Here is a 14,250-nt window from a genome sequence, read left to right as displayed (position 1 = left end):
GAATAACCCAACTAAAAGAACTTAACTATTAATTTAGTATCAAATGGAATAACCCAACTATAATGGGATAGTCCAAATAAAAATAGAAGTTATTCAATAATAAAAAACAAAATAGAACAACCCAACTTAAGTGCAATATCCCAAATAAAAGAAAAACAAATTCTATAATAAATAACAAAATGGAATAACCTAAAAAAATGGAATAGCCCAAATAACAAATAATTTGACTAATAATTAAGTAACAAAATGGAATAACCCAACTAAAATGGAATAGCCCAAATATAAAATAGAAGTAATTTAATACTAAGAAACAAAATGGAATAACCCAACTCATATGGAATATCCCATATAGAAAAAAAATCTGAATTAATAATAAAAAAAAATGGACTCTGACAACGAAAATGGAGTAGCCGAAATGAAAAGGGACTAGAGTAATGACAAAAAAATGGAATAACCCAACTTCAATGGAATTGCCCAAATAAAAAAGAACCAATTTTATAATACAAAACACAATGGAAAAACCCAACGAAAATGGAATACCCCAATAAAAAAAAAGAACTTGACTACTAATTAAGTAATAAAGTGGAATAACCCAACTAAAATGGAATAGCCCAAATAAAAATAGAAGTAATTTGATAATAAAACACGAAATGGAATAACCCAACTTCAATGGAATAGCCCAAATAAAAGAGAACTTGACTAATAATTATGTAACAAAATGGAATAACCCAACTAAAATGGAATAGCCCAGATAATAACAGAAGTAATTTAATAATAGAAACAAAATTTGATAACCCTGCTTAAAAAAAATTGAAGAAATTTGATAAAAAAAACAGAATGGAATATCCCAAATTTCATTTTTACGAGCCCGCCATCATTTTTGTCTCACCTGCGAAGCAGAGTGAGACTATAGGCGCCGCTTTTCCGACGGCGGCGGCGGCGGCGGCGTCAACATCAAATCTTAACCTGAGGTTAAGTTTTTGAAATGACATCATAACTTAGAAAGTATATGGACCTAGTTCATGAAACTTGGCCATAAGGTTAATCAAGTATTACTGAACATCCTATTAAAGTTTCATGTCACATGACCAAGGTCAAAGGTCATTTAGGGTCAATGAACTTAGACCATGTTGGAGGAATCAACATTGAAATCTTAACCTGAGGTTAAGTTTTTGAAATGTCATCATAACTTAGAAAATATATGGACCTAGTTCATGAAACTTGGACATAAGGTTAATCAAGTATCACTGAACATTGCCCAAATAAAATGAACTTAACTAATAAATAAGTAACGAATCGAATAACCCAACTAAAATGGAATAGCCCAAATTAAAAGAACTAATTTCATAATAAAAAACAAAATGGAAAACCCAACGAAAATGGAATAGCCCAAATAAAAGAGAACTTGACTAATATTATTATGTAACAAAATGAATACCCAAACTTGGCCATAAGGTTAATCAAGTATTACTGAACATCCTATTAAAGTTTCATGTCACATGACCAAGGTCAAAGGTCATTTAGGGTCAATGAACTTAGACCATGTTGGAGGAATCAACATTGAAATCTTAACCTGAGGTTAAGTTTTTGAAATGTCATCATAACTTAGAAAATAATGGACCTAGTTCATGAAACTTGGACATAAGGTTAATCAAGTATCACTGAACATCCTGCATGAGTTTCACGTCACATGACCAAGGTCGAAGGTCATTTAGGGTCAATGAACTTTGGCCGAATTGGGGATATCTGTTGAATTCCCATCATAACTTTGAAAGTTTATGGATCTGATTCATGAAACTTGGACATAATAGTAATCAAGCATCACTGAATATTTTGTACAAGTTTCAGGTCTCATGATTAGGTCAAAGGTCATTTAGGGTCAATGAACTTTGGCCAAAAGGGGGTATCTGTTGAATTACCATCATAACTTTGAAAGTTTATTAGTCTAGTTCATTAAACTTGGACATATGAGTAATCAAATATCACTGAACATCCTGTGCGCGTTTCAGGTCACATGACCAAGGTCAAAGGTCAATGAACTTTGGCCGAAGTGGGTGTATCAGTTGAATTACCATCAAAACTTTGAAAGTTTATGGATCTGATTCATGAAACTTGTACATAAGAGTAATCAAGTATCACTGAACATCCTGTGCGAGTTTCAGGTCACATGATCAAGGTCAAAGGTCATGTAAGGTCAATGAACTTTGGCCATGTTGGGGTTTTTTGTTGAATAACCATCATATCTCTGTAAGTTTATTGGTCTAGTTCATAAAAAGTGGACATAAGAGTAACCATGTATCACTGAACATCTTGTGCGAGTTAGAGTAGTATTCAAAGTCAGCACTGCTGCTATATTGAACCGCGTGATGCAGGTGAGACGGCCAGAGGCATTCCACTTGTTAAGCTTAACCGCTCACGATGGCAGTCTCCTGCATTCGTTTAAACTGACATTTTCTTTCAATTGAATAATGCTTCTTGTTGATATTCATTTTTCATTGCTTTATTGACTATTATTTTATTGTTTTGTAAATAAATGCATCACCTTTGTAGATGTTATGCTCCATATTTACATGTATCTTGAATGCAGAAATCAAATCAAATAATATTGAATATACTGTACACATTGTATTACATTGCCTGTTCTTGTCCCATATTGGCTGTTTTATCTGTAATCACTTGAAAACAAAATCATGGTATTATGATTTGGTCTAAGCATATTTCAAAATGCCTGTGTTTACTTTCCAAATTGAACATGAATACACCTTTAACAATACAAATTCTATACCCAGGGACCTATTCTCAAAAGAGGTTTTAATTGTACCATCGTACAAAACCATAGTTTAAGCAGATTTCTGGTATTATCTGGTATTAAATGCAATTAATCAGATATTTCTGAGTGCATGCAATGGAATAAGCCTAAGTATGTAGAAAAATTCTATGCAGTTCTTGGTTTTGTACATGATACAATTGAAACCCCTTTTGAGAATAAAGGCTAATTTTTTTGTCACTTTCTCTATTCATAGAATGATTGTAACTCTAGTATCCATTTTGCTTTTCCTATTTGTTAACAGGTGCATGTGAGTTTGATGATAATGGGTTCTGTGGATCTCAGGTGATAGGCTGGCTCCCTCAAGAAGCTGGATCATTCGTCAATCACCTTCCTACGGACCACTGGAATAGTATAACAGGTACAATGGCAATTGAACGTCATAATACATCTTTCCAACCCATAGACCCTTCACCAACGTGGCCACCCTGCACAAAATTTGTGATTTTTGCACAATCGGCCTATATTTTGTAATACTATTTTTAGACTAGATTTGTTCAGACATCCTTTACAAGTGTCTTATCACCTCTGCAAAATTTCGCTTACAGAATTATTGCTTATTGTTGAAAGTGCATGGGCTGGCCATATGTAGTCAAGGGAGCCATTATAATTCAGCCATGATTACTGGAACTATATATTTATATTTTCTTCTTTTATTTTGCCTTACGCACTCCACAGAGTGGATTTGGCACATTATGAATCATACATGTATTTGTGACTATTATTATTTTTTAATCTTCTTATTATTATTAGTATTTTTCTTATTCCTCCTCTTCTTCTTCTTCCTTTTATGATTATTATTATTATTCTCATTATTCTAGAACCTGGGTTCTACCTGGAGGGCCACTTTGGAATTAATCGTCTGACCACCCCTCCTGTTGGACCAACAAGTAATCTCTGTTATATTGACTTCTACTACTACATGGCTAGTTCATCCGCTGACCTAGAACTGCGTGTCCATGTGAAGAATGGCCCTGAGCTCTATGCAGTGACAGCAACCAACACCCCACAACGATGGGAGGCTGTTAGTGCCTTCGTCGGAGATTTTAAGCAGAAAGTTCAGGTATCTACCATTTTTTTTCCTTTTCTTTAATCCCAAGTACAAACCATAAACAGAACCCAGTGTGCTTACACTATGAGATCCCCGGCCAAAATCTCTCCATACTCTCTCGTTATTAACTCATCAATGTCACGAATGGCCTCCAATTCGACTAATTTTCTACTTGGCCAAAATCACTCGTTTTTATCTCGTCAGGGTGAAAGGGGTAGTTGTAAAAAAGTTGGAAAAAGGATATATTTGAGATTTTTCATACATCGTTGAGCCAATGGCGAAGGTCAGAGAACTTCAATTCTTCTCAAATTTTGACAACGGTCGTAAACCATTGCTGAATCACTAGAAACCGTCTCGATTTAATGTCCCTTTTTACGAGCGGCCGAAGGGCGCTCACTCCCCAGATAGGTCATCAAATAGTCTGTATATTCATACATTGGATTGGATATGATAATGGCATCGACCAACATGGCCAGCATTTTCTATTCTGCAAGTAATATAGTTAATGAATTAACAATGAAATGAATCAATGTATCATATACTTTAATTCATTTTTCCACCAACACCATTGTTTATTGTTTTTTATCTGACATTCCCACCAATTTGGTCTGGACAAACAACTGTACGTAGACTATGAAGTCTGGCCCCGATATAAATAGAAGGTCATTGGTCTGGGTGAAGTATAGAAATTAGCTAATCATGATTATTTCCCTATCTCATTTACATGATATCGACTAAACATGTAAAAAAATGAATAGAGTATGAAATTTCATGTTAAAACAAACTTTAAAAGAAGGAAATTGATGCACGAGAAGTCGACTTTCTGCACATGGAACATAGCCTCATGTCAAGACTTTTGGTATCGGTTTATTATTTTGTTCTTTTGGTGGCAGCCCCATAATAAGGCTATTTCTGCTGCCTTCTGAGCTGTCTCCTCATTTCACAAATCATTTCGATTTCTTGTGTATCTCTCGCATGAAGAAATATTAAGCTTACCAACTAAAACTTTTAAAGCAATTTCCGCCAACATCTAAATAATTCTGGCACTATGGTGGTTGTAGCAGGGTTTTTTTTTTCAATAAACCTCGCCTGAATTGAATTAAATCAGTGGCGTAATGACCCCCCCAAAAAAAAAAAATAATAATAATAAATGAGGGAGCTGTATAATACATAATACTCAAATGATAAATTTGGACACTTCTCTATTTTTTTCATTCTTAATCGTGATTTTAATTTCTTTTGGGGTGGGGGGTAAAGCGCCCCAAGTAGGGGGGGGGGGCATCTGTGCGCCACTGAAATGATAAAGCTTTAAGTTGAGCTCCCCCACCAAACTTCGAGGAAAAGGGGCCCAACTGCATAAGGCTCTAAAATACCATAAACACGATTCCACCTATTATAATGATCATGGTACTGCATCCGTATTCATTGAAAATATTACGCAAGCTTTGTTTTCAAGAAAAAAAAAATAATAAAAATGATTTTTAAATCATTAAATAATTGATTTACTTATTTATTCAATCATTTATCTATTTTCATGTACAATGAAAATGTTCAGGACAGGCCTAACGGAAGAGCTGTTTTGATTAAATGCAGAGACGCAGTCATGTGAAAATTACATTTATTTCTTGACGTTTGTTTAGAGAACCTCTATTCGTATGCTTATAGTATGCAAATATATTTCTTTCAGGAAGGATTTCCCTTAAATTAATACAATATTAGGTCTATAGGATATATATATATATATATATATATATATATATATATATATATATATATATATATATATAGGTATATTCTCAAGCATCAATGCGCTCCGCTGGTCATGCATTCTATATTTGTACAGGTCTAGAATTCACTGTTAGAAAAAATAGAAGAAGTTCCTGCAGCAGAGTCTCGAGAACACCTGTAATCTTACCGAATTGCGTAATCTTACAGGAAATTGGTATTTGATGTATGGAATCTTACAAATTTCCTTGAATAAAACACCCTTTTCCCCTTTTTAAACAGACCTGTTCTGTTAAATTGCAGAAAAATACTTGTTTTATGAATTTACAGAATGATTATTACGCAATTCGGTAAGATTACAGGTGTTCTCGAGACTCTGCTGCAGGAACTTCTTTTATTTTTTCTAACAGTGTTGGTATACATTAAATTGTCATCGCCATGAGAGTCATGTACAGACGCTGGCGCAAAAGCATATTGAAATTCCTCAGTTTATTTTTTCATTGGGTAACTCCCGCCACCACTTATGGCAGTTACACTATACGGGCGAAATTTTGAGTTATTGTATATCCTTGGTTTCGCCATGGACACATCCGTTGAGAATACACGCATGTATGTGAAAGAGGATAGAGAAAGGGAGAGATGCGTGATTGATTCAATCCATATGTTGGCATTTCATTGTAAGTTTGTGCTCCAACTCTTGGAGCTTGGAGTGTGGAGTGTGGTAATATCTGTTAATAGCTCTATGGTAATATTGATAGAGAAAGTCATTAAACTTCTGTTTATTCTAGTGTAGATCTAAACACTTCGTTTTGTCCAATATAAAACAGATAGACAAACAATCAAAGTATAGACACACTGGCGTGAATGTAAGCGGTGGTGTCATACCCTGTCATCTTTGTGGAGGCGGATGATATTTTTTCAAAAAAAGTCCTATCCCATACTGCAAGGCAATCAAGAGTGTATGATGAGATTACATTGATCAAATCAACCCGTTAATGACACATTACGTTTGGACAATATTTCCCATATAATTATCTTTGCAAAGTATCCAATATATATGGTGACTGCATCATTTTTAATATAAGTTTAAAATCTGTCCTATAAATTTTTATTTTTATTTTAATCATCCTGCTATTTCCACGTATTTATATAAGCCTGTTGTGGCCTGTGGTGGATTATAATTATTTCATAAGGCATCCTAGATAATGACAACAACCAATTTGACCAGCAATAACTATTCTGAAATTAAATATGCAGTTTTTAAATTAGCAATTAAATGAAGCAAAGTGTAATAAATATAACACCAACGCCATTGTTTTTGTTTTGTTTAACTGACATTCCCTCCCGACTGGTCTGGACAAACAAGTGCGACTGAAATCTGGTCCAAATAGAAAGTCATTGGACTAGGTGAAGTACAGATGGCTAATCTATTTCCATTGCTCATTTACACGATTTCGAAAAAAAATATGCAAAAATGAATAAAATATGAAATTTTATGTTTAGATAAACTTTGAACAAGAAAATTGACAAGTAAGCTTTTCTCCACATTGAGCATAGCCTCATGCCAATACATTTGATATAGATTCATTATTTTGTTCTTTTGGTGGCAGCACCAATAAGGCTTCTCTGTATTCTATGCCTTCTCCTCGTTTATAGTATTAAGCAAACATATTCGTTTTTATTCATTTTTATCTATATTTTAATTGCACATATTTTATCTCTCTTCTTTATCATTTACTATTGTGAATATAAATCATTTTTAATTCTCAATTCATTTTTCAATGGGTACTCCAATCTGAACAATATTTACATCTAAATGAATAGAGTATAATTCACAGAGCAAAATGCTGAAAATTTAATCAAAATCGGATTAGGAATAACGAAGTGATTGAATTTCAAGTTTTATCAATATTTTGTGAAAATAGTTATCTGCACGTTTAATATTCATTAGGTGGGCTGATGATGTCACATCCCCATTGTCTTTTTTTAAATGTTATTACATTAAATCAATACGTGTAAATGATGTGTTTCCCTTTTAATGAAATCAGTTGAAGCAATGAATATCTGATGCACTTAATATGTTGTCAATGCATTTTTTTTCAGTTCTTGCTTGAAAAAGAATGTATAAAGCTAATTTCATATAATTAAATACAAAAGAACAAGTGGAGATATGACTTCACCTTGCTCACTGAATATTCATAAAGACATGCCTAGAACTGTTTCACCAAAATAATTCAAATCTTTAAAATGCCGAAACTATTCCTTATCCCATTCGGATCCAATGTATTGTTTGCCTGATTTTTATTTATCTCTTTAAATTATATTATTTTCAGCCCGGCTGGAGTACCCCTTTAATTGAATTGAATAAGTGGCATAATGAGCCATTTTTTTTGTAAGGGCTGGATATTATACTATAGTAAAGTATTTATTTTCCGTATATTAAAAAAATGCAAAACGGATGGATAGCCCATTTTCAGTTTAGTCTACATGACTATACTGTTCTTTCATGGGTCCATATATACAAAGAAAAAAGTAAACACATATGGAACATATACGGTAAATCAAACAGAATAACAAAAGTGACATGATATATGTTGTTATAAGAAAAGATCATAAAATTAAATAGTTTGGCAAGAATTTACACTAAATATTTTATAAAATTGAATGAATTAGGCTGATACCACGTTATTGAAAAGGCTTTCACAAGGAGCAAGGAATAATAAAATAGGTACAATGATTCAAAATGAATATGTAATTATTGGAAACTGTCATCATAACACACAATTCTGGTGCACGCATACAATTTTAAGAGGACAAACAATATAAGAGTGTAAAAATATTGAAAGGAATTCAGGATAAAACTACAGATTGCATTGAGACAACATCAATATAAATATATAAAAACATGTATATACACTAATTGGAATCATATGAGGGGTAAAAAATAAAAAGTGAAAAGGATCATGGCTTATTAGACAACATTTATGAAAAGTTGTCAGCGTGCAAGCAAAAATTCTGACATAAGTATTATGATAAATTTTGACATATTCAGAAAATGTATTTCACCTTTCTCTCTTTTCAATTTCTTTTTTTCTTGGTCGTGATTTTTTTAGTCAGGAGCAAGCGCCCCAAGGCCAAGTTCTCCATATGCACGCCACTGAGTTGAATAAAGTTTATGTTGACTCCCCGCCCCCCCCCCCCCCCCCCGCCTTCATGGAAAAGGGACCAACGCTCAAAAACATCAAAATGATGAATCCTCCTGATATCATACTGCTCGCGCATATTCATTCATTCATTCATTCATTCAATTGTATTTACTCTTATTTACAATGGCAATTTACAGGATTTATTAGGCAACAGGCCTAATAAACGAGCTGCTTTAATTTATGAGACGCCAATCATGTGAAAATTACATTATTATGTTGACGTATGTTTCGAAAACACATATATATTGTATGTGGTTATAATATTAAAATTTACTTTTCCTTCGGGACGAATACAATTTATAGGGAAAAGGTATACTCACAAACATCCACGTGTTCTGCTGGTCATTCATGCTACTGGTGGACAATTCGTCGCCATGATATATCACAATATTAATGTACAGAAGCCTGCGCGAAAGCATATTCCCTCAGAGTTTCCCAGTGAGATAGTTCCCGCCACCACTGACAGTCACGTTACGCGCGAAAGTTATATCCGCGCATCCCGGGGTTATATCCCTGGGTGAACCCAGCTGGGTTCACCGTATAAAATACACACATACATGTGTTTAGAGGATGGAGAGCCAGAGAGAGAGAAAGCATGATGGATTGTTCAATGAAAATATTAATCCATATATTGTTCACATTATTGTAAGTTTGTGCCAGATGATCCAACCATCTTGGAGGATGGCAATATCCATATAGAGGAAAGTCATTCGTCTATAGATCTGGACGTCTTTATTTTGTCCAATATGGTCCACGGTATGACCATAGACCAATAAATCATAATACAAATGTTCATTTCATCTACTTCAGACCTTGTAGTTTGAGCTAGGGGTTAAACCCTTGACCCATGGAGCTATTAGCCCCATTCTCAACCACTGCCAGGAGGACTGGACATGACTTGTGTCATGCAGAACATGGATATATAACTTCCACATCCAAGTAGGCAATATATGCAAGCATTGCCCGCCAGTAATAGTATTTTCATTAGAGATAATCAATACGCACCTTGTGAAGAGAAATGTACTTAAAAGAAAAAATATTAATTGATTAATGTTCAAATAATAACGCGTGAATTCATAATTTAATGCACTCAAAATGTTTTATTTTGCCTATTATTTTGCATTCTAAAAACGAAAAGTTCCTCTGCGGTCTTTCCGCTTTTGCAGTCAATCATGATATAATATTTTTTTGTTTCTAATTCATTTTATCTCGATTTTTAAGTATACATATTTTTTTTTATTTATTGTGAATATCAATCATTTCAGATTCTCATTATTCATATGTTACTGTGTACATAATATTGTGCACAATTAAGTCTATGACCGCAATCATGTTTCTTATTATCATTAACGGCTCCGTATATGAACTGTATGATTTCATTAACTTTAATAATATAACTTTGATCATGAACCATCCTGACATTCACTGGCGTGGATGTTAGCGGTGTGTGTGGAAGCGAGTGACATATTCTTTTCTTCTTTTTTTTAATACTTCAAAACAGTTAAGTGTATATATATGATCAATGTCATTAATGAAACACTTATACGATAGGACAACAACATTTCCGACATATCTCTACAATTTTATTCATTTTATAGGGTAATTACATCATCTCTGCATAGTTTTAAAGATTGTTCAAACTCTGTCCTTTTCGCAATATTTTCCTTTTCATTTTAATCATCGTGATATTTCCAAGTTTTTTGTTTGAAGTTGTGGCCTGTAATGGCATAATCATTTCATAAGACATCCCTATACCCGATAACCATCGTCTAAATATCTCACCTCTAAAAAGTTAGGAAACTAGTTTTCATTTCAATTTTAGTTTTATTTTATTGTTCACATGGAAATTTGTTCTGCTCATTATATTAACATTTGTAATAATTACCTAATACTTAAATGATTCGACTTCAAAGAGCAATTTGTTTTGTTTTTTATCCTTATTTGCCAACTGTGATGTAACAACTAATTTATATTTCGTTTTCCTATTCTTATTAGAGTTCAAGTCCACCTCAGAGCAATGTTGATTTGAATCAATAGAGAAAGATCAGACAAGCACAATGCTGAAAATGTTATCAAAATCGGATGTAAAATAAGAAAGTAATGACATTTCAAAGTTTCGCTTATTTTTAACAAAATAGTTATATGAACGAGCCAGTTACATCCAAATGAGAGAGTCGATGATGTCACTCACCCACTATTTATTTATTTTGTTTTATTGTTTGAATTATACAATATTTCACTTTTTACGGATTTGACGATTAGGACCTCCTTACCTGACGCACACAATGTTAAAATAATGGAACTCCACGTGTTCAGGTAGGAATAAAACTTCATTCACATGACAATGATGAGAAAATAAAAAATATTTCATATTTCATATAACAAAATACAAAAGAAATAGTGAGTGAGTGATGTCATCAGTTCTTTATTTGCTTACCGACCGAGATGTGCATATAGGCCTAACTGATTTGTAAAATGAAGCGAAATTTAAAATGTCATAACTTTCTTATTACATCCGATTTTGATCAAATATTCAGTGTTATGTTTGTTGAATTTTTTCTCTTTTTATTCAAATCAAGTTTTTGTTGGGGTGGACTTGTCCTTTAAGTTTTCGTTCTTCTTGCACTTACTTTCTTCTGTAATAATATGCACATTACTTTCTAAGCAATCTTCAAGGCTCACTCACTACGCTCGCTTACATACCCCTTGAACGACGTTTTAGATACTATTCTGCCTTTAGCTGCTAAAGATCTAATTTCCATAGCAATAGCCATCTGGAAAAAAAAATCGAGAGAGGCCTTATCTGTTAACACGATATTAAATTCAGAAATGGTAGTATTATTGTTCACGGAGCCCCATATGCGTGTGATAAATACTGTAAACTACACATTACTTGAAATATGGTTTGGACAACATAATTCTGTCCTTTGATGTAGTAATAATTGAAAACTGTTTCACTCGCCTAGTTCCCACATTGATTTATATCATTTACGCCATCAAATAAATAAAGGCACAATCTATCTGGGTCGAGGGGGGGAGGAAACTTTCCATCTCCTGCGATCAAACGAAGTCGGGAAACTCTTTCATGAAATTTGTAGACGTGTTTCGTAAACAATAAAATCTTGCTAGAAGTCAGTGCTAACAATAATGGAACCCCGCCTTGACCCCCTGACCCATGGTCTGCACGCTTTATGGTAGGTCTAGTATTAATAGCTCTATGGTCTGAGGCATTTATACTTTCTGGCAGGAGACGATTTTTTTACATGCTATACATGCCTGGAGGGAAGGAGAGGGGGTGCAAATGGAGCTTCAAAGCTTACCACTTAATATTATACATCTCTTTCGGAACATAGCCCCTTGATTGTTATACCAGTGAGAAGAAAACAAAATAAAAAGAAAGTTGCATAACATACGAGAGAGGCAAAATAATTTTTCTATTAAAAAAATACTCCCTGCTAACATAAATAATTGTTTATAGCCTAAATGATTCGTAAAAAATATTTTTAGCCAACACGCCAAATTTAGACTCTAAAATAGTATATTTTGCTTTAGAATTCAAGGATGAGACCCCCCCCCCCCCACTTCGGATCGTCGGGTGTGCCAAAAATGTGGCAGCCAAAAGGCATATGCAGCGTGCAACGATCTTTGGTCGATATCATGGTGCGTGTGCTTATCTGATTTATTTTTACATGAGTCATGGCAGGCATAACTTTAACATAGGGGCAATGATTTTCTTTTCTTCAGCTGATTTTGTTTTCTTTATGTTGTCAATTACAGCTGAGATTCCGAAAAAAATATACGGTAATCAAATGTAGACCGTGAGTGTAACCCGGGGAGTGTAACCCATCAGTATGTCAGTGATATTATAAATTTGCAAGGAATCCTGTCCTCCTAGCGCCGAACAGTATTGGATTAAACGAAATAATTAGAAGTACAGCAATCACACCACATTGGTTTGCATAGCTTAATACAGTTAGCATTTAAAAACAATCAACAGGAACCATGATCGTAATATTAAGGCTGTGTGAAACATTTTAAGCCAGAATACTATATTTCCTACGTTTTTCAGTTTCATTTTTCATCACAGCTATAAACGTTGTATCGATATTTTTTGTTGCTTCCCAAACTTTCTGTTGGCCAAGAATTATTCATTATCGTCACAGTTATTATCATTGTGTTGTTGAATAACTATCATTGTTTTCTCGTACAAGATATATTATTCCAGAGGTCTTTTTTTAATTTACTTAATCTACTGATGGGTTACTTTTCTGTACATTGTTAATCCATAGATCTGTAATTAAACTTTTATAAAGGTGCACCCCCGCACGGACCTCAACATTTCTTAACTACAAAATATGAAGACTGGATTCCCCTTAAGCCCGCGGTGCAAAACGATTCGTAGCGATCCGAAAAGCAAATAAATTGTAATAACATTTGATGCAAATTTTATTAACATTACATCCAATAAAATCTTAGCGTTCAAAGTAGTGGTAATGAAATCGAAATTCTATCTTGTTCGAGCCTTTGTGTACGAGAACAAATTTATTTTGATAATGAAATTCATCCCTATAACCTCTAAATTATTGATTGTCCTACATAGTAAAAAAAATATATACAATGCTGTTTACTATACGAACCTTACAGTAATTGTGTAAAATGATTAAACAAGGGTTAGTGTTTTACTCTTAAGCAACAAAGTTTAATTTTCAATATCTTATCTTCAATAAATTAAACAGGATTGTTTAAATGGTTAAACAAATACTGCAAGGTTCATATAGTAAACAGCGTTGCATAAAGTCTTAAAACATACCCGTTTACTTTTGATAAATTTTCAATTTGATAATGTTCTAATAGCGTCCCTTTTCCTTTTGCACAAGTTTTCCTACTACATGTATAAAGATTCTGGAAACACACATTTTAAATTACTAAATATTATATCGAGCCTCGAGGAAAACGAGGCTGTTGCTAAAATCAAATGATAAGCTATGTACATTAGTTTCATGTCAAAGCTTTGTGAGTGCAGTGAGTGCCATTTCGGGAAAAAAATGTGCCCTTAACCCTCCCCCTTTTCAACTTCGCTCCACCACCCCTGGAATTCTGTGAGCTCTTATTAAGCCATACGGGCCAAATATGACTTTCCTTGTCTGATGACAGTTCACCGTTGATTTCCTTCAATTTAAGGTACACATATGCAAAATGTTCGGGAAAAATACTGTCCAAACAAAAATTGATTTGAAATTTTTATCCAACTCTGGGTAGTTTTCAAACAAAGCACACATTATTGGTTTAAAACTACCCAGAATTTGATAAAGTTTTAACCAATTGTTGTGTGGACTGTATGTTGCCAAACAGTTTTGAGAGTGGGTTTTACAACACTTCTCAAACGCATGGTTTGACCGATGTAGATTACTGAAATTAAATTGTTAAATGCTGTAATTTGA

At 33.7% G+C, this 14,250-nt stretch overlaps 1 pseudogene; it reads left to right on the top strand.

Annotated features, from left to right (window-relative positions):
* Positions 1 to 14,250, top strand: part of LOC121412104 — a 93,283-nt pseudogene that overhangs the window by 18,691 nt on the left and 60,342 nt on the right.

This window comes from Lytechinus variegatus, chromosome 3 (genome assembly GCF_018143015.1).
Source record: "Lytechinus variegatus isolate NC3 chromosome 3, Lvar_3.0, whole genome shotgun sequence".
Taxonomy (NCBI): Eukaryota; Metazoa; Echinodermata; class Echinoidea; order Temnopleuroida; family Toxopneustidae; genus Lytechinus; species Lytechinus variegatus.
Note: the sequence above shows the minus strand (reverse complement) of the source record. Positions and strands in the feature narration are given on the sequence as shown.